Source organism: Megachile rotundata, chromosome 1 (genome assembly GCF_050947335.1).
Source record: "Megachile rotundata isolate GNS110a chromosome 1, iyMegRotu1, whole genome shotgun sequence".
NCBI classification, from domain to species: Eukaryota; Metazoa; Arthropoda; class Insecta; order Hymenoptera; family Megachilidae; genus Megachile; species Megachile rotundata.
Genome location: NC_134983.1, coordinates 16,506,714 through 16,528,983, shown reverse-complemented (window position 1 = coordinate 16,528,983; position 22,270 = coordinate 16,506,714). Strand labels below are relative to the sequence as shown.

At 36.1% G+C, this 22,270-nt stretch overlaps 1 protein-coding gene and 1 long non-coding RNA gene across 14 annotated transcripts in view; one reads left to right on the top strand and one right to left on the bottom strand.

The window, feature by feature from the left end:
* Positions 1 to 22,270, bottom strand: part of LOC100877371 (uncharacterized) — a 197,961-nt gene that overhangs the window by 161,560 nt on the left and 14,131 nt on the right. The gene's annotated exons all lie outside the window — the stretch shown is intronic.
* Positions 9,952 to 11,532, top strand: LOC105663673 (uncharacterized). The gene is made up of 2 exons (XR_001097121.2): positions 9,952 to 11,019; positions 11,092 to 11,532. It is a non-coding gene; the product is annotated as an uncharacterized LOC105663673 (long non-coding RNA).

Below are 22,270 nucleotides of genomic sequence, written 5' to 3'. Positions count from 1 at the left end.
TCGTGTGTGTAATCATTTACCTACATTCATGTGTGTAATCATTTACCTACATTCATGTGTGTAATCATTTACCTACATTCATAATTACCTACATTCGTAATTGGCTCTAATGCAGTATCTCAAAATAAAAGTAGTCCATTTCCTCTAGGCTCAACCTAATATCTCCATAGGAAGTAACTTGGTATCCATGTTCTCCGTGTAGTAAAAACCCGTAGAAATTTGCATGCGCGATGTACCAGTGATTGCACCGCATATTCCTCGCGATTAATGCATCATCGTGTTCCCGCTTGAATTGCGTGGGTGTAATTTATACGGAGTTCTCAGGTGACGCAAAATTCGCTTTATCAGCGCGTGCTCGGGTGTTCCATGGCGAACTTATAAACTTCGGTGTCTTATTTTCTATCGTGATTCGCTGGTTTCGCGTTCGGGGCTCGCAATCAGAATTCCTCGCGCAGAGATACGCCGGAGGAATTCGGTCGAGCAAGTTCCAATTGTTTCTTCGATTAACTGCGTTCGAAACCATTTCAAATTTGAAAACATTGGCAAATGTTCTTGGTCACGAAGGTTTATTTTTCGGAGTAAAATTATTGGAGAAAGTGTTTTGGGAGAAAATTGGAGGAAATTTTGGGAGATACAGGGTGCGTCACAAGTGGTATAACCTTTGGAAATGGCTGGTAGAGAATTCTGAACAATTTTTCTACTTGCAAATGTTCAGAAGTTGCAAACAAGTTGTACAGAATCTATCACTCATTTGTGGGAGTTACTTTAGTTGTGACACCCTGTATGGAAAATTAAAATCACTTCGAGCTACATTTTGCTACTTTCATAGACTGTGAAAACTAAGACGTTCTAATTGTAGATGCATGGTGATTAATTACGTTTGAGAAGTAAACAAAAAATGGTGTCGATTAATTTATGTCTATGTAGACATGTAAACACCTGTATGTAAAAATGTCTATGTAGATTATCGAGAAAGAGGTATGATTTGTTTACGGGCGAAATCTGCATATTCGTTGATTCGAAAGAACAATAGAGATCCTCAGATGTTCCGTGGAAATCTTCCATCCTTCGTATGTACATCTACTTCGTATGAATTGTACATCAATGTCACGAATTGCAAACAGACGCACGACGATTAAAGATATCTCTCGGTGTGCTAGTATAGTAAGCGACGACTTACTAAAAATAACGTATTTACGACGCTTATTGATATCAGCAGACCCTCTTGCAACTCCGTCGCCCCCGTTGCCATCGATCCCCCTTTCTGCACAACGCCGTGTCGTTCGATTATTATTCGAACCAACTCGAACCCCTCGTTTGCACGCGAATAACGGGGGAATAATTATTTGATGCATCATACAGGACAATTAAGGGAAGATTCTGGAGACCATAGACGATCGAAGGGAAACGGACGATATTTTTAGCCTTTCAAAGTATCGATAGCTTTTTATACTCGGATATTAAACTGTTCGAGCATGTGGTCTGTTAACCCTCGGGTCTACTTGACCCGAAATCATTTCACGTTTCCGTGTTATATGTGATCAATGGATTATGAAAGTGTAACGACTCATTTTCGTTTTTAACCAAAGGAAAATTTGAGGATCTAATTCCATCAGGAGACACTCTCTTGTTAATGATCAGGAGGCATACTCTTTTGTTAAATGACCAGTAGACATACTCTTTTGTTAAATGACCAGGAGACATACTCTTTTGTTAATGATCAGAAGACTCTCTTGTTAATAAGCAAAAGACATACTCTCTAGTACTCAAACGATGTTCTCTTATTAACCCCTTGGTCTACAATTCTCTAGGCAGTCGCGTCATAGCTACCTAATTATTACTACAATGTGAAGACTGCTGAAGAATGTTCAAATGTTAGGCACATGTTCTTCTCAGCGATTCGTAATACATATTATAATTAGAATTTAACTCAAAGTCGAATTGCAGTAAAAATACGAGTCTGGTTTATCACATTACAATTGCAGTATGTCACGTGTGACACGTAGTTGTAGGCTAAGGAGTTAATAATCAAACGATATGTTCTCTTGTCAGTAATCAAACGACATGTTCTCTTGTCAGTAGTCAAACGACATGTTCTCTTGTTAGTAATCAAACGATATGTACTCTTGTTAGTAATCAAACAATATGTTCTTTTGTAACTAATCAAACGACATGTTCTTTTGTTAGTTATCAAACGATATATTCTCTTGTTAGTAATCAAATGATATGTTCGTTTGTTAATAGTCAAACGATATATTCTCTTGTTAATAATCAAACGACATGTTCTCTTATTAGTAATCAAAGGATATATTCTCTTGTCAGTAATCAAACGATATGTTCTTTTATTAATAATCAAACGATATATTCTCTTGTTAGTAATCAAACGACATGTTCTCTTGTTAGCAATCAAACGATATGTTCTCTTGTTAATAATCAAACAATATATTTTTTTGTAACTAATCAAACAACATGTTCTTTTGTTAGTTATCAAACGATATATTCTCTTGTCAGTAATCAAACGATATGTTCTTTTGTTAGTTATCAAACGATATGTTCTCTTGTTAATAATCAAACAATATATTCTTTTGTAACTAATCAAACGACATGTTCTCTTGTTAATAATCAAACAATATATTCTTTTGTAACTAATCAACCGACATGTTCTCTTGTCAGTAATCAAACGACATGTTCTCTTGTTAATAATAAAACAATATATTCTTTTGTAACTAATCAAACGACATGTTCTCTTGTTAATAATCAAACAATATATTCTTTTGTAACTAATCAAACGACATGTTCTCTTGTCAGTAATCAAACGACATGTTCTCTTGTTAATAATCAAACAATATATTCTCTTGTCCGTGCAATACCAGTGACACTGTTAGTATCTGAAGTAGTTTGAGTATAATGTTTGAATCCATCTACTCGTTTTTCTCGACTACTCGGACAGCTCTAATAAGCGGTACACGTCGTTATAGTAATGCAGTTGTAAGAAAGATGCAGTGCAACGTTGAATCACGAATTGCACGTTGCACGTAATTCTACCGTTCTGCTCTGTGTTTATTGAAATACTTGCTATCGCATGCAGCATATGTATACATACACAAACTGAAGATACAAAAGTAATCATTGCGTCGATCTGCACTGCTATTATGTTCACACTGAACGTTGATTTTCCTATGTTCCTTTATAACTTTCAATTCGAAATTTGTACACAAATAACATTGCAAACATTCCCCCTTTTCTTTCAAACGTAAGCGTAATTTTTAACGAATTGTAAACGAATGTTGAAATTATTAGTGTCGATAAAATAATTTAATTTGAGATTCTTGATATTCGATATGCTGAAGTGTAATTGTTAAAAGCAGTGAGAAATTATCGAATGCAAATATTTAATTATTAGTAAGTGTTATCTGAAGAATTTACATTGCTATCAACATAAGATTTTACTGTTAGCACATTTGACAGATTATATCATTTCCCTTTAAATTTTTAATGAGTACGTTTACAGAATTTCAAACGATAAGTAGTATAATTACTGACAAGTATACTACAGCTTGTTATAACTGTAATTATTCCGATTACCATCGTTTTGTTTTCCAATTTAAACGTTCCATGACTTACGACATAGACAAAGAGAACAGTTTTGATGGATTCTTAATGGATGGTTTGATTAATATTTCACGGGAATAGTAGACAATCTAGTTCAAGTGTTTATTGATGATCGTGTAAATCGCTCTGGTAAATCATTATGGATACTGATATATGAGTTTTGTAGAGGAAAGTGTACTACAAAAAGCGTTGGCAATGTGTTCTACGAGTTTCTAAAAAACGACTTGAACAGTTCAGTATTTTGATGGAGTTTTAGAGTACTATTTTTGCGTGGTCTTGAAATTTAGAAATTTAGATTTTTAGCGGGGGATTTGGGCCAGTGGATATTTGGGGATTTGGGGATTTGGAGATTTGGAGATTTGAGAATTTGGAGATTTGGAAATTGGGAGATTTGGAAATTGGGAAGTTTGGAAATTGGGAGATTTGGGAATTGGGAAGTTTGGAAATTGGGAGATTTGGGAATTGGAAAGTTTGGAAATTGGAAGATTTGGGAATTGGGAAGTTTGGAAACTGGGAGATTTGGAAATTGGGAAGTTTGGAAATTGGGAGATTTGAAAATTGGGAGATTTGGAAATTGGGAGATTTGGGAATTGGGAAGTTTGGAAATTGGGAGATTTGAAAATTGGGAGATTTGGAAATTGGAAGATTTGGAAATTGGGAGATTTGGAAATTGGGAGATTTGGAATTTGAGAGATATGGAAATTGGGAGATTTGGAATTTGGGAGATATGGGCCTTGAGAGATTTGGAATTTGGGAGACTTGGAACTTGAGAGATTTGGAATTTGGAAGATTTGGAAATTGAGAAGCTTGGAAATTGGGAAATTTGGAAATTGAGAAGCTTGGAAATTGGGAGATTTGAAAATTGAGAAGCTTGGAAATTGGAAGATTTGGAAATTGAGAAGCTTGGAAATTGGAAAGCTTGGAAATTGGAAAGCTTGGAAATTGGGAAGTTTGGAAATTGGGAAGTTTGAAAATTGGTAGATTTGGAAATTGGGAGATTTGAAAATTGGAAGATTTGAAAATTGACAAATTCAGAAATTAGGAAGTTTGGAAATTAAGAGAATCCAGTAAAATATTCTTTTCCTTCCTTTCTTACAAATCGAACAAATTACTTATTCCTGCGTATGGTCGTCTTATTATGATTCCTTCTGTACATTTTCAACTTATTTTCCTTGCGCAGGACCAACAGCTTGTACGACATATTGCAGAACACCCTGAGTATTTGCATCGAACAGCAGATGCAGTGCGGTGAATGAAATACGAGCGACACTGTAATTGGTTTTTCAACCTTTCGCTAATACGTACAGGTAATGGAAGAGCAGATAAGTAAAACACGCGAGTTGTACGACATTTTTCAACGGGAAAACAATTTACAAATTACCTGATTGCGTGAAGCTAATCGCGAACAACGTGCAATTGATCATTTAACGGTATCTGATTCTAAACCTCGACAGCAATGTTTCAATTGTTAATTACGACAATACCAAAACAATAGCTGGGAGAACGCTGTTTCTAATTATACGTCTAAGAATCTCGTATTCTACGCAAATATAATAGTTTTAAAAAGTATGAGTCGTTTGACGCATTTATTAATTTTGCTATTTTTAAACATAACATAAAGATAATTTTCTTATGAAATTTTTGTTCATCTTTGTGGGGATAAAGTGGTTATTAAAATACTATAAAACCCCTTTTTGATCAGTTACTCGAGTATGCAGGTGTACCGATGTCAACACATGGGTTGGCGCGAGAAGAGACTGACATAGAAGAGCTACGGCAAGATTGGTCAGAATAGAGTCCTTACATTCCTGAGTTTCTACAGTTTCTTACATACCTAAATCCCTACATCCCCAAATTCCTACATTCCTAAATTCCCATATCCCCAAATTTCCAAATCCCCAAATTCCCATATCCCCAAATTCCCATATCCCCAAATTCCCATATCCCCAAATTCCCATATCCCCAAATTCCAACACCCCCAAATTCCCATATCCCCAAATTCCCATATCCCCAAATTCCCATATCCCCAAATTTCCAAATCCCCAAATTTCCAAATCCCCAAATTTCCAAATCCCCAAATCCCATATCCCCAAATTCCCATACCCCCAAATTCCCATATCCCCAAATTCCCATATCCCCAAATTTCCAAATCCCCAAATTCCCATATCCCCAAATTCCCAAATCCCCAAATCCTCAAATTCCCAAATCCCCAAATTCCCATATCCCCAAATTCCCATATCCCCAAATTTCCAAATCCCCAAATTCCCATATCCCCAAATTTCCAAATCCCCAAATTTCCAAATCCCCAAATTCCCATATCCCCAAATTCCCAAATCCCCAAATCCTCAAATTCCCAAATCCCCAAATTCCCATATCCCCAAATTCCCATATCCCCAAATTCCTATATCCCCAAATTTCCAAATCCCCAAATTCGCATACCCCCAAATTCCTACATCCCCAAATCCCTCCATTCCCAAATTCTTACACCCCCAAATCGCCACATCCCCAAATTCCTATACTCCCAAATCGGTATATCCCCAAATCGATGCATCCACAAATCGCTACGTCTCCAAATCGCTACGTCCCCAAATCGCTACGACCCCAAATCACTACGTCTCCAAATCGCTACGGCTCTAATTGGTCAGAATAGAAAAATGGACGCCTCACACGTATTTTTGGCAGTACTATTGGCTCGAGTGGTCGCCAATTCGGCGAGAAACAATGACAGGCAAACGTCTCGAGAGTGAGATAGTGCTGCTTGCGTTCAGCAGTTGTTATTGTCATTATTATTCTTATTTGCCGAAATGTAACTGGAAGTGTTCACGGCGGGGATAGAGCTACTTTGTGTCACGCGCCAACTCGTGGGTTGACATCTGTAGATTATATAGCAGTTTATTGTAACTGTTTTATTAAAAACTTCGTAACTATCACTTTTAGAACAAAAGAGATTTCATGCATGAGGTAATAATTTAAGGAAATAACGTAAAATAACAATATGTAAAAATAAGTCGAAGATGTGGTAAAAAATAAACTTCAGGAAGAATAAAATAAAATGAAAAATTAGAATAATATATGAACTTGAGTAAAACCTATTTTTAAATATAAAAATGAAATTAGCTACCATCATTTTTAGTTAGATATTTAAAAAATATTATTTTGTATATTTTTATCGACTACGTGTTACGTGTTATTGTAATAATGATTCACTCATAATGTCAGGAATCAACGCAAATTTGCAAAATTATTAACAACGTTGGTTAATGATAGTGAACATATCGGTATTGTAAAGTCATTACGATAATAGTTGCTGCCATTATATAATTATACCGCTATGTTGGTAATAATTACGTAGTCATTGATTAAGCTTTTTATACTAGGTATCTGTGCAATAAAAACCTAACGGAATCTTAGCGTTTAATCACAGAAACAACGATCTTCCTATTATTAGCTTCGACTGCTATTTCGCTATTTCCATTTTATTTACTATTATATAGATGTACATAAAATGGAAATTACTTTTCATATCATTACTTAGTTCATACAGAAAATATACATATATTTTTAGTCGTTGTTTCGTGTTTCAATGAATGAAATAGAAATTCATTCTTTTATTTTATAGTGCACGTTGAATCGGGTTAGTACTTCAAAATTTTCAAAACTTCAAATTGCTAAAGATGTGAAGTTCCAAAACTTTGAAATTTCACGATCCAATAATCCCAAAAGTTTGTAATAAATTCTTCAAATTCTCAAAATCCAAAATTCCAAAGTTTCAAAAGTTCTGAAAACTCCAAGAATTGTGAAAATCCCGAAAATTAAAAAATCTCAAATTCTCATCAAATTTGAAAGAATCAAGTCTTCAAATTTTAAAACTTCATAAGTTTCAAGATCTCAAAGATGTCAACACTCAAAATTTTCGAAATCCTAAAATCACAAATTCCCAAGAACCCCAAAATCCTAAAAATCTGATAATCCCAAAAACCCAAAACTCCAAAATCTCTAAACTCCCAAAATTCCAGAAATCTGAAAATCTCAAAAACCCAGAATTCCGAAGTTCCAAATGCTACAAACTCCCAAAATCCCAGAAATCTCAGAATCCCAAAACCCCAAATCTCAAAATATCCAAAGACTCTCACTCTCGCGTACCGCGTACTCCCGCCATTAGCACGTGTGAAGCAATAAAAAAATAAGTATTCAGCTACCCAGAAAGCTGGCGCAATTACAAACGTCGACTAAATTCCGAGAGGCGTTTTTACCTCTCGGTAGATAATCTGGTAAAAAATTTGGTTGGCAACATTGAACGCCAAGAACCGGCAGCGTATTTCGTGGACCCTCAATCGCGTAACGGTCGAAAACGAATCGTAATTAATTAACGATTCAAGTGAAAGTCTCCGGTTGTTTTGTATCCGCGTTTATCTGGTATAAACAAAACGAGCCTAGAAAACGGTTCTCCTCGTACCGTTCAGCTTCGTCTCTGGGAATCTTGCGGTGATATCACGCGTAACCCGTGCGTGCTAAATGTAAAATACGATGGCAACCCTCGGCATTTGCAAACTGGTCGTTCACGGTGTGTTTCAACGTCTGACAATGTTAGACACAGGGGCTCCACCGAGAACGTAAACGCGTCAGTGAGGTGGATATATATCGTGGAACAACGTGGCAAGATATTGATTGTGCTTGAAACAGGACCCTCTTTAACCCCTCTTCGACCCGCCCCTGGGCTGACTCTTCGAGAGATTCTATTAATCTTGTTACGTGTAAGCTTCAGGTAAAACGCTGCGGACGACGCGATGCGATTAATTAACTTATGAGAGACTTACGAGGAGAATTAATTCGATTGATTGCGCGAGAAAGGACAATGTTAACACTCTGACGGCTACATATTTTACGGTTTCAATGGATCTCGCCATTACACATTTTTCGAAAGTTGTTGGTATTCGTAGGCACTTTTAATACCAGGCCTCCAGTTGCTATCTCCGCTTAATAAATCATGTAACAAGCTGATCGAAACTTATTGGTTTTAACTTTGTATTCTATCGCGTGAATTATCTCAATCTGAAGCCGCTTTGTATCAGATATTCTGAAGTTTTATTCGGAATTTCAGAAATGGGCTTTCGTAACCTACACATACATCAATTTTCTTCGGATATTTTCATTGTTCCTTGAAAACTGATGAAATTAAAATTGTTAATAATTTGACAATTATATGTGATGGATTCGTATGAAAATTTAATCGTCGTATGTGATGGTCACATATAGGTAAAGTGTTAATGTGGATTTTAATGTAGTAAAACCCTAAACCTATCTGAAGGATTTTATGTTTAAGCTCCGAAAATTTTGGAAAGATGACAATATGTGTAATACAATTAGCTAAGGAGTAACAGGACAAGTGGAACTAGTTTCTGGAGTCCAATTCAACAAATAAATCACTTGAAAGACCATTAATCCTATAGTGCTTATATTAAATAAAAAATTGATTAGACTAATGCTAGTTCCCCCACCGGTATATCTCGTATGAAACCGATTTCTGCAAGATGGTAAATTTTTTTCTAAGCTCGAACAGGAGCTAAGCAGACCCGTTCCAACTGCATAATTCACCTAGTACAATGAAACGAATACGTTTAACGATAAAATACGGATGTTAATCCTGAATATTTGCAAACTGGTCAGAGTCTCGTTGCAGAATGTTTCAGCGAAAGGGGGATGAAGAACAACGAGCAGCCCTTCTGCAGAGAACAACTATTCTTTCGAATGTGCGCACTTACTTTGATTGAATTCGAATAGAGATTCAAAACGACGTTTCTAGAAAGCTATTCCAGTTTCTTGTTCGTTCTTCATTTTCTCGGTCGGATTGGTGCAACAACTCGAGAATCGTTCGATAAAAATGCTCATTAAATGAGGATACATATTTACCGATACACGTTCGAGAATATATTGGCGTAAACATTGAACCGAGTATTTGTCAATGACACCAAGAAAAATGAAAAATTAAGCGAGATAAATGTATTCATCTTTCGTGTAACGCTTCGAGTGGCTACGGTTTTCTTTATCTGAGACAGATAACTCCCTGCTTGTTAATTAGTCTTGATATTCCTCCAGAAATAGTGTAAAAGAAATCGTACAAACGATTTCTCGTTTTATAATAATATTATTTGTGTTCAATAGAATTTTAATATCATTTTAAAATTATCAGTTCAATGTTTAAAAAATTTAATAAGCATTAATCAGTTGCAATGTTTTTTTTTTTCTATTTTTTGTTGCATTTTCGCATTTTTTCATTCCCATTTATATTCCAAAATGTGCATTTATTTTTATCTGTACTCCGGGCTTTCAAATAATATTTTTATTCGTGCTACATTTATTATACGTTGGAAATATTCATTTTTTAAAAGCCTTTATTCCATATCCTTCATAACCAAATCCATTGAAAATACAACAAGCATAAACCAGCATAATGTACTTTTATTCATCTCAATATTCTGCTCCGCGATTTAATCATAAATAATTCAAGACACGAATTATTAATTTCCTAAAGTACCTCAATTCGTATCTAAAGTATAAATAACCTGTTTCGTAATTTTTAAATATTGCTGCAATTCATGGTTAACAAAAATATCTTGTGTAACAATCTATTTTGAAACTTGTCCCGTTATATTCGAAGTGGAAGACATACTAAATAATTGATTTGCATTAATCCCTCGCGTGCGTCAGACACAATTATTCACTGCACAATATCACAACAAATAAAGAAAATTATCCTTTCAATTTTGTATTTAGCAATCTTAGAATATGCAAATTGCGAATGCATTTAAATTGAAGTATTCAAAATTCGAACAAGATCACATTTGAACCCTGAGCACGTATCTGACTCGTGAAAGTATGACAAATTAAAATGACAAGGTTAAATACTCAAAACTCGCAAAATGAACTTTCATTTGAACGAATATTCTTTCAGTGTCCTGAAACTATACTCTTAGCCGGATCGTCCTGGTAGATATTGCAACGAATTAATCGGTATACCGGTTGATTTTAGCTGCGTCAACAATTGCAGCAACCGGAGAGACAACGCCAAGATGATACGAGCGTGCACTTTGCTTCTTTCCAGCAAAGCTTCCCCTTCAACCCCCTCGAAGACACTTCGCGACCTCTCTGCCCCTTTTCTCTATCACTTATATTCCTTTACTCCTGCTTCGAATTCTACTTCTTCTTCTTCCACGAATTGATAACAGTCGTTCGACTCGATGTTATTCGATCACCTCGTTTTGCAATCACTATGTCACTGCCATTGTCTCCGATGCCATTACAGGGAATCTACAGAGAGGCGTCTTCGAACTTGCAACCACCAGATAACTGTTTCTCGATATACAGACACGAAATGAACTACGAATATGACTTCCACGATTCTGTTCGGTAATTTTTCATTTCCTGTATTTTATTTTATATATTGTATTTTATACAACGTCGAGTATTATTTACACGCAGTGGATTAAGCTGTTTGCTTTGAATACGAGGTAAGTTCTCTTGGGATACTGCTGTGTGTGAAGAGATTTGACAATAGAAGTCGAGGATTCTGATACTTCATTTCCGAATTTTCATTAATATACTCTGTAAACTTCTAAGAGAAAGATGTCCAAAGCTAACATAAAACTAGCGTTGAATACAGAAACATCTCCACATAATAATTTAAAGTATAACGCAAGAATTTGTGTCAAGAGTAACATGAAAAGTAACAAGAAGTTTGTCCACAAATATGACTAAATAATGAAACTAATGCAGAACATAGTTTTATACGGTGTCTCAAGAAGCGAACAAATATTTCTTCTCCACAAAAATGGTTGAGCCGCAGCTGCATAGGTGTACTTATGTTAATCGTTAACATTTCGCTCTAACCAAACAATAAAGATCAAACATTTCTTAATCAAACGAGTGTCAATTTCTCTGTATGAACCTGTCCCTGTCATAAAACTTGTTCAAATTTGAATAACGCGTTTCCGAAGGTACGCAACAATTAAGCATCATAATTTGTTAGCCAATGCAGTCGATGATGCTCGACATCCTACGTCGGAATTTATTACGTATTTTATAAATTCCTGCAACCTCAAACCGTGGAATTTCACAATTGAAATCGTTGCCGGTGTGCGTCACTGCAAATGAATAATGACGAAATACAGAATCCAGCCTCGATACATTAACCGAGCACGAAAAAGACTCGCTGGTGAAAAATATAATAACGCGTCATGTTTATTATTAGTGATCGAACAAAGTATGAGAAAGGTAAGATAGAAATATTACAACGATATCTGCATGACGCAAGTAAACAGAAATCCAACTGCTAATGAAATAAATTATATCCGCGAAACGAGCATCTTCGGATAGTAATTGCTCGCTGCGTTTCTTTGCTTTAATTGGAAAACACATAAAATCCCATTACACGCAACGTCTTCTCGTTCACAAATGAAATCGTTTTCGCTTTATCGTCGAAATAATTGTATAGTTTGATGATACGGCTACCGTTGCTTTGGTCGTTCGCTGCAACAATCGTAACTCGCTGCGAGATTTTAAAGGAAACGAGATTGTTTTGAAACTTAAGAACGTTACATCAATTAATTACCCCTGCGTACATTTTTAACTCGTTACCGAGGCATAACGAGTTAACACGTCATTTTCATTCAGTAAGCAAGTATAATTTACTAACAAACGAAATCTCTTTTCAATTAAGCAAATCCGATTTGCTTTCGTTACCATTTTATGGAAGATACACGGTTCAATTTACGCACTTGTTATAGCCTTACTATTTACAAATTGCACGTCTCGAAAACCAAGTTGTATGAATTTTGAGCGAGTTTGGAAAATTAAGCATTTACTAATTCGAAGATTTAGGTATTTATTTATAATTAACCGAGGTCGTTGATGAGCCCTATGAATGATTTTCAAGCTGTAGTTTTATTTCAAAAATTCGAAGGGCGATTATGAGTAATGAATTTAACAAATTAATGTTTTGTTGTTCAGGGGTTTGGGAATTTTAGGATTTCTGAATTTAGTAATTTGCTGATTTGGAAATTTGGGAAATCGGAAATTTGAGAATTCAGAAACTTGAGAATTCGGTAATTTGAGAATTCGGTAATTTGAGAACTCGAAAGCGTGAGAATTCGGTAATTTGGAAACTCGAAAGCTTGAGAATTCGGTAATTTGAGAACTCGAAAGCGTGAGAATTCGAAAATTTGAGAGTTCGGTAATTTGGGAACTCGAAAGCTTGAGAATTCGGTAATTTGAGAACTCGAAAGCGTGAGAATTCGAAAATTTGAGAATTCGGTAATTTGGGAACTCGAAAGCTTGAGAATTCGGTATTTGGGAACTCGAAAGCTTGAGAATTCGAAAATTTGAGAATTCGGTAATTTGGGAACTCGAAAGCTTGAGAATTCGGTAATTTGGGAACTCGAAAGCTTGAGAATTCGGTAATTTGGGAACTCGAAAGCTTGAGAATTCGGTAATTTGAGAACTCGAAAGCTTGGGAATTCGAAAATTTGAGAATTCGGTAATTTGGGAACTCGAAAGCTTGAGAATTCGGTAATTTGGGAACTCGAAAGCTTGAGAATTCGGTAATTTGGGAACTCGAAAGCTTGAGAATTCGGTAATTTGGGAACTCGAAAGCTTGAGAATTCGGTAATTTGGGAACTCGAAAGCTTGAGAATTCGGTAATTTGGGAACTCGAAAGCTTGAGAATTCGGTAATTTGAGAACTCGAAAGCTTGAGAATTCGGTATTTGAGAACTCGAAAGCTTGAGAATTCTCAAATTTGAGAATTCGGTAATTTGAGAACTCGAAAGCTTGCGAATTCGGTAATTTGATAATTCTCAAATCTAAAAATTCGCAAATTTTCAAATTCACTAATTAGATCCTCTGAAAATGAATAAATATCGCAATATGGTACCGCAGAAATGAACCGTTCGAATTTATACAACGCAAAAAACGTATTAATCTGTCAGTACATCTAAAAGTTCTTTCAGGTGCAAAATACTCGAGAACCACTTACTGTCGCTAGATAAAAAACGTGAAATATGATTTGTGAACTAATTCGTACCTTGTCCGTTTCCAATCTTTCTGTCAATATCTAATCGAAACCAAAGAATAGTATAATATATTCACGGTCTTTCCAACCAGTCAGACTTGTCGGCGAAAGAAAAAGAAAAATAGGAAGGTGAAAACTTAATTGCTAGTAACTCGTTTACGACTATACTGTGTTATCGGTTCACCTATACCTGTACCAAGATTTTTGATACGATCTGTAACATTAATTACTATTTCCAGATAGCCAACGGCAGATGAGAGATATCTGATTACTTACAAGCGAACGACAGCCGCTATCTGTGTAGTTGAAACGACGAAAAAGCTTAGATAACTCGGGAGCCACTGTACACACGTGTACGTCGTGTATTAAATTTACCGTGTGTGATATAATTTGTCGCATAAGGTAAATGCAAGAACATGTTATTATCTCGCAACTAGAGATCACGTAATTTCATATAATATTTATTAAATGTGTATATTAAAATATACACGTGCAGTAGGGTTATATTTCTGAAATACATACATGGCAGGGTTACATACATATACACTATAAATATAGTAAGATGTATGTACATGATCTATACTAGGTGACACAATTACTGCGTGCAGTAATTAAATAATTAATCGATACTTGAGTAATAATTCAATATATTTAAGTATGAGAAAAAGTTAAGCTATCTTTTAATTTATAGTCAAGTAATCGCAACTATTTACATATGCGAACGTGTTATACTTCGGAATGTAAAGAACAAATAAATACCAAGCTTTGAAACTGATAACTCCTAAATAATCGATAGCCAGCAAAATGAGTTACGATCGTGTTCAGCAAAACTCTATAACATACATAAATTTCAGCATTCGCTACTATAGCGCAATTGGAAGTTTGAATCGGTAAACGCGTACGTTCGCTTTCTGCAATTAACTGGACGTATATGTACGTCGTTCCCGGCGAAAGGATTAATTCTGTAAGCGTAACGCGAGCCGAGAAGAGAGTCGCCTTGTATCTAAGCCGTATCGAGCGAGCAAAAAGTGGAAAGGTATAAAACGGAAATATGGCGAGCAAAATTTCCCGATCGTTGGAACGCGTGGTGTAATTATTTTTCAATGCCACACATCCTGTTAATGGGCTATTCCGGTGGCGCTGGTTACACTTGTTATACAACAATAAAAGCAATAATAAGGTTACCTAAATTACTCTACTTTCTCCACACGCGACGACGCCACGGCTACAAACAAGTCGAGCATACAACGGCTTTCCGGCCGTCGCGTCGTTGCTCTTCTTTACTCATCAAGACATTAATTACAAATGTACATTTCTGTTTGTTGGAGAAAGCGATAACCCACAGCGTTTACGTGTTGCTTTGTTCGTTGAAATAATCGAAATTCACGGGCACGAAATTCAACTAAAAGCACCATTAACGTTCATCTTCGGAGCAGCGGTTCTCAACAACGCGTAGTAACGCGTTAAATATTTTTTAATTCAACATGAACGTAATCGCGATTATGATTATCCGCGGTTACGCTTATCCACGGTTACGCATATTCACGGTTACGCATATCCACGGTTACGCATATCCACGGTTACACTTACCTGTAGTTATACTTATCCGTGGTTACGTTTACCCGTAATTATACTTATCCGCGGTTGCATTTATCCACGGTTACACTTATCCGTGGTTACACTTATCCACGGTTACACTTATCCGCGGTTGCACTTATTCGCGGTTCCACTTATCCACGGTTGCATTTATTCGCGGTCCTCCATATCCGCGGTTTCTCATATCCGCGGTTCCCCATATCCGCGGTTCTCCATATCCGCGATTCCTCATATCCACGGCTCCCAATATCCGCGGTTTTCCCTATCCGCGGTCCGCCCTATCCGCGGTCCGCTCCATCCGCGAATCTCCCTATCCGCGGTTCCTCCATATCCGCGGTTTCCCATATCCGTGGTTGCGCTTATCCGCGGTTATGGTTATCCACAGCTGCCTTTTTCCACAATTGTACTTACTCCCTATTATACTTATCCACCATTATCCGCGGTTGCCATTATCCGCTGTTCACTACATTTATGTTCCCTTTCGTTCTATCGTACAATCGAAAACAAAAGTTTCTAAATAATATTAATGTTTGTATTTCATATAAGTTTCTGTCCTTCGTTTGAAGTTACAAGAATACGATATTGTTGTACAAATTAAGAATCTACAAAGATCGAAAACGCTTTTATATAACTATGTTCATCTTCATGAAATATAGATATCGATACTGGTTGATCTTTGTGCACAACTGTTTGTAATTGCTTTTATTGAAACAGATCAATAATATATGTGTACTAACGAAGTTTTAAATAAAACAATTTTTGTATGTAAAGATCAAGAGAAATAATTTTAAAACACACTTTAAACTACTCTGATTAAGTTTATCGTTATACGGAATGTTGCGAACGCTAATATTTCAAGAAAATATACAAAAATATCTGGCTAGAAGGAACAAAATTCTTGTGCAATTTTCGCGATCAGCGAAAAATAAACTGCTACGAAAGAAAATTAAAGTATCACGCGTCGCAAGAAGCGACTGACCTCCATTTCTAAAAATTTCTGCTACTTTAAAAGAGACTAAGGTCTCTCTCGCAGTGCGAAATAATAAATTCGCATTTTACGAGATTCGTGTTGTTAACAGCCGATCGCTCCTGCTCTCGATACAGTTTCAACGTATTACGTTACACTTGCTATAACGTACGATCGATCCTTTCTGATACGATTACGTCACCGTTAGAAATTTTTCATTTTTTATTCGGGAGAATATTTGATCATCAAATTTTCATAGTAATATTACGTCGTTAAGACGGCATAAATTTTATTTAACACAGAGAACAATAGTTTAATTAATAGAACAATTCTATAAAATTGTAATGTCTATATTCTTTAAGCTGTAGCGTTATTCAAACATCGCGGTTGCGACCGGAAGTTTACTCGAACACGCGAAGTCTGTTTGAAGACTTCCGCGGACAGCTTCAAACCATGGAGACCTGCTTCACGTCGCAACATTGCACTCATATATTCAAAAGACAATCGTTTCGCAACAAAATCAGTGCAGAAAATTCAACTTAAACCTTCCTAAGAACTACCACAAAGTTAATCCGAGCTGTACACCTATGTTTCCAAAGGAAGTAAACTAACAAATCGAAATATTCGCTTGAGTGACTTTTATCAGACAGCGCCTTGACATTCATCCGCCGTCTCAAGGAAAACCACCCAAAAACCTTGAGCAAGACACCGATGTTTCTATGCTAACCAACAATTTCTTGTATATTCTTGTTATCATCTTCGAGGAACACGATGTACTAACCACTCCTCGCCCTTCAATTCTTGTGACTTCTGCACTTGAAGACTTGGATGTGGATTCTCCTAGCCTCGCAATCCTCCAAGTTTCGAAGTCTGACCAGAACTTCTGCGATGAGACATCTTCTTGGTCGAACATTTTCCTCAAATTTTGTTCCAAACAGTTGTTGAACTGGAAGGGACGTGAAGCCTTGTATCAAGCCACATGGATGACTTTAGACTGATTTTGGAAATTATGCGATAAATTAATTAATTCAACCTTCACCTCATAGGACCCTAAATTGAAGATTTAAACATCTGCACTTTGAGGATAAAGCCACACTTTTTCTCCTGACATAAATGAAATCGAAAAATCATACCACATCTCCGTCTTTTTAACAGAAATTTGTATCCATTGAACGAAACCTACTTCCACAATTCTTTTGCTTCGTTGAAGCGTTCTCTGTGCGTTGAGCTCCACTTAGATCCATCGCAACTGCAGCTCCCGTCCCATGAGAACCATAGACAGACTATTTTGAGTAACTTCTTTTAGAAGTACTTGGGACACATAGTCTCAGAGCAGGGAAGATTGATCCGACAGTTATGACACCAATGTTGCGCCGAGGAGATGAGGTAGGAGACGTCATAAATTTGATTTAATAACTGGGAGGAATATTCAAGATGCTTCGCAACATTACGACTTCGCAACGATATTCTAATAGTCGAAAATGCGCACGCGTAATTGTATAACGATTAAATCTACAAAATTTTTAGATGGTTGTAAATTCGTAAAATTTGTAAATATGCTTATTTAGTACTTTGTCATATTTGTACTTAAAAATGATTATATGATTAAAAAAGTATCACCAGCAAAATATTGTTAAGAACATATATAATATATAATAATGTAATATAATAATTGATAATAATTATACGCAATATAAATTTAAATAACGAAAGTCATGGCGGAAATAGAAAGGATTTTCTGAGAAAATTATTGGACACCCTGTCTGATTGAAATCTCAAATTCGTATCCACGTGACATAAAACAGAAATTAAATTCGATACGGTATAATCCGGATGCCTGAAACTCTATACAGAAAATAAAGGAAAATCGATATCGTGTGCAACTATTATATCGAATTTCGTATCGAAAACCGGCGCAAAGCACAATGCTTAACGGATTGAAAAAATCGATGTTTCATCGATATTTTCGATCCGTCTCGATTCAAAATGTAACCGTCTTTGTCGCGAAATTAACGCGTCGCAATAGCTCGGCTATCTTAGGCTTTTCCATATGATATTACTATTTTCAGAAGCAAGGAAGAAGATTACAAATTAGATCTCCGTGTCGGTCCTCGATCCTAAAGCCCTAAATCCATCCTAAATGATTCATATCCAACGTGCATAAATCACCTCTAATTTTAGCCTAAATCATTTCGTTCAAAAAGCTTATTCTACGGAGACACGTGTTATTCTACTCCGCTGGCAAATACCTTAAATTTCGTTGCCATCCATTTTCATTTTTGATGCGTTGCTAATTAGACAATAATTATGAAAATTATTCATGAACAAATCATTTTAAGTATCAACTATTATGGGATTATTTTATCATGTGACCATCGTGGTAAATAAACAAACAAAAAATTGTTAATGTGCATGAATACATTTTTTCTTGTATAAAAGGAAAAGTTTATCTGACTATTCACCATAATAGCAATTTCTAGGCTATATTTAAAAACGTTGTAAATAAGAAGTAGGTCGAGTTACTTAACAAAGTAAAACTTGCACTATATAATGAAAATGATTGTACACTCAGCATTGTTCTGCAGCATATTTCACAAATATGTGATTGCTCAAGACGTCTAATCGATTTCAAAGTCAACGTGAGGACTAAACACGCGTACGCAGTTGCGAAATAAAACAGCATCTTTACGACTTTAGCCCCTTGCACTCGAAAGGTGACTCACTAAGTATAATACAACATTTAGAAATGAATATCTCCGAACTGAATATAGAGTATATATGTCTAGAGTGTACATGAATGTCTACAGTATATATGAGTGTATATGACAAGTAATAATAGGGACATAAAAACTCTCCAACTTGAAAATTTGCTAGTAACATAACAATTTGGATGAAGTGTTCTGTGACTAAATCTGTTATACGCGATAATTATAGAGAAACACAATAGAAATAATTTCAAGCATTTCACCTAGAAAATTTGAGAGTCACGAACAGCAAAAATACTTTCGTGGAAAGAGTTCTGTAACGGAGATAAAGTAGGTCGTATTAGGAGTTTAGGCAACCGTATGCATGATTTTATTGTTTAAAATATGAGCGAACCGACGATGTCGATATTGCGCATGACAAGATTAATTCGATTACTCGTACAGGTAACAGTGACACGGTGTGAACTGCCCTTGAGTGGCTGCAACATTGGCAACGTCGCAATTCCGTGTCACACTCTGCCGACAACGGCGACGATTTGAGAGTTTTCCACGTGAAGAAACTCGCATAATCTCGTAACTTTACCGCGCACACACACACACACCTCGCACGCTTATCTACATACGAATAGGTAAACATCTCGACCAATTAAAGTAGCGATTCAATGAAATTAACTGAAAACGAGAAAAAAATGAGACTAGAATGCAAAATTAATGGTAGACTTTCCACGCGATGAAATCAAGTTCACTAATGTTTTCACCTCGCTTTAAACCAGATTAGAAATGTCTAATGAAAGTTTTGATAAGAACTTCTCTTAATACCTTCAGAATGAAATCGATCACTCTTTAAGCCATTTATTCTTCTACTGACAAAAGCATTAACAATATTGATATTAACAACATAATATTCTATAAATTGCTCTGCAAAATTAAACTAAATGTACAAACTAAATGTTTTTAAAAATATTACTAAATAAAATTTGTTATGAGTATGAACATTTTGAAAGATAAAAAATATGAGTGAAAAACTTAACATTATCTTTGATGACAAAGAACTCTTTAGCACTAACTTGAATTTGAATATCTATTCATAACCTGAATAGATTTATATTAAATTAAATTATTTATTAATGAGAGTAATTGCTGACTCCATCAGAAAAAAATGAACGTTAATTTTCTCGAGTTAATAATCATACATGAAATTATGGTAAAAATCGAGTCAGTGCCATAGAAATCTTTGTATTTACAACTGGCCTTTAAAAAAGTATTACATAGTCCTTGAATTTAATGCTATAACCACGATTAATCATACGCTTTCACCGTTTACTTCTACGTAAAACAGATGTTTCAAAACGAAACAGGTAAGTTATACTTTCGATCATTAATTGAGATGAACCATTTACCTCATGATAATAAGTTTAATTTCCCAGTTTCTGATTAATTAAAATTGTCATTATGTAACAAATTTTTACACGTTGGTTTGGTTAAATTAAGCCGGACGTCGGAATCTAAACCTGCGGTAATTTTAATCAGAATAAGTCGCTAGCAACTGTTACGCTGCTCCCCAAAGTAAAGCGCACTGTAAATTTGAATCCAGAGGGACTCCAGGAAACAAACAAGCACTGTTCGCGATAACGGTACGTTCTAAATACCGTCTGTGGTTTTGGAAGACGAAATTACGTAAAAAATATTCGAAACCGAGGTCAACAGAGCCTTCGCTAATCTCAATTAATTGGTACCGTGTTATCCGAGAAAACGGTACCTGCCATTTACACAGATTACACGTAGTGTAAACTGTCTTTCCTCTGGGAATGATTACTAATTCATTATGCGTTATGCAACAAATGATTGCATGCACTAATGATGCGTTGTGTAAGTTTACGCATAATAAATATATACATACAGGATACATATAACGGTGTATTTCCACGCCGCGCTATTTTTGTCTAGGTACTTAACAAAAATGTACGTTGCCACATCTTTTTTCTTTCTTGCGCTACGAACTCGCCGGTCGCCATTTCTGTCTGAACGTAACAGTATAATAATGGTAACGCGGTATAAAATACGAACGTCTTTTAACGAATACAGCGAGACTTCCGCGAATACCGAAATTTGTGGATAATAGCTAACACTGTGGTGTACATGTGTATCTACACATAACCTCTAATCATATGTTTTATGCATGTCAGGGAATTAAATCGAATTTAAAATGTAAGCGTCTATTAGCTTCATCCATAAAAATTAGCGTCACTATTACATCTGTTATACTGTTGGTTCTAAAATGGTTGTTTCTAGTTGAACACGATTACCTGTAGAAGAAAATTGACCTGTTTTAAATGGATCGATATTCAAACTATTTAACCAAAAACTTAGACTGTAAAAGCATATAGTAAATATAGCGACTGAAGGTTTATAACAAACTATAATAAATTTGAACATGTATTCTAAAATAAAAAAGTTTTGTCAAGAAAAAACTGTAGGTAACGAAGCTTCGTAAAAGTCTCGATGTCTACTAAGACTGTACAATACAATCAATCAACAGATAAGGAAGTCTGGTTGTGTTAGATAATCGAATCGATGCGTTTCAATAAATCCACCGATAAAAAGGAAACGCTGGAACCGGGCCGAAACAAAGGAATTACATCATCGACGCGCGCACGGGACGACAACGTGCGTCGTCGTTCGTTCGGTCAGTGAGCGAGAGAAAAAAAAACGTTCGGCACAGTGATCGAAAATTAATGGTATTTTCGCGAAAGGAAAGGCGGTCAGGGCGTGAGTCAGGCAAGGCAAGGAAAGAAAGCCAAGGCAACGCTATTTTTCCCGTAGAGACAGACGAACGATTGGATGTACGAATGAAAGAATGAACGAACGAACAGACGGACAAGCAAGCAGGCAAGCGAACGAACCAAGTCGGCCTGGTCGAGCAGCCGGCCGGCTCCAAAGCAATGACTTGGCAACGTTGCATCGTACACCGGAGGATCTATATCCCAGACTACCGCGACGCGGCATACTTCGGTGGGATTCGGTTCAATTCGGTTCAGTTCGGTTTGATTCGGCTCGGCCCTCGGCTTTGTTCGACACTAACCACGTGACTTACTACACGTTACTCGCTATTCGACCAACAGCTCCTGGAACTTGGCACCCGGAAAAAAATGTAATCATTTCTTCAATTTGTTATACCGGTTTGTTACAAATGTTTACACAAACGGTGGTCGATATTAGTAAAAACTTGGTCAAACTTGATTTCTTTTGACTTGACATTTTTAACTTGAAAGTCAGGTATGTAAAGATGGTGTAAATTTTCCCTCTGGACAAACTTTCTGATCAT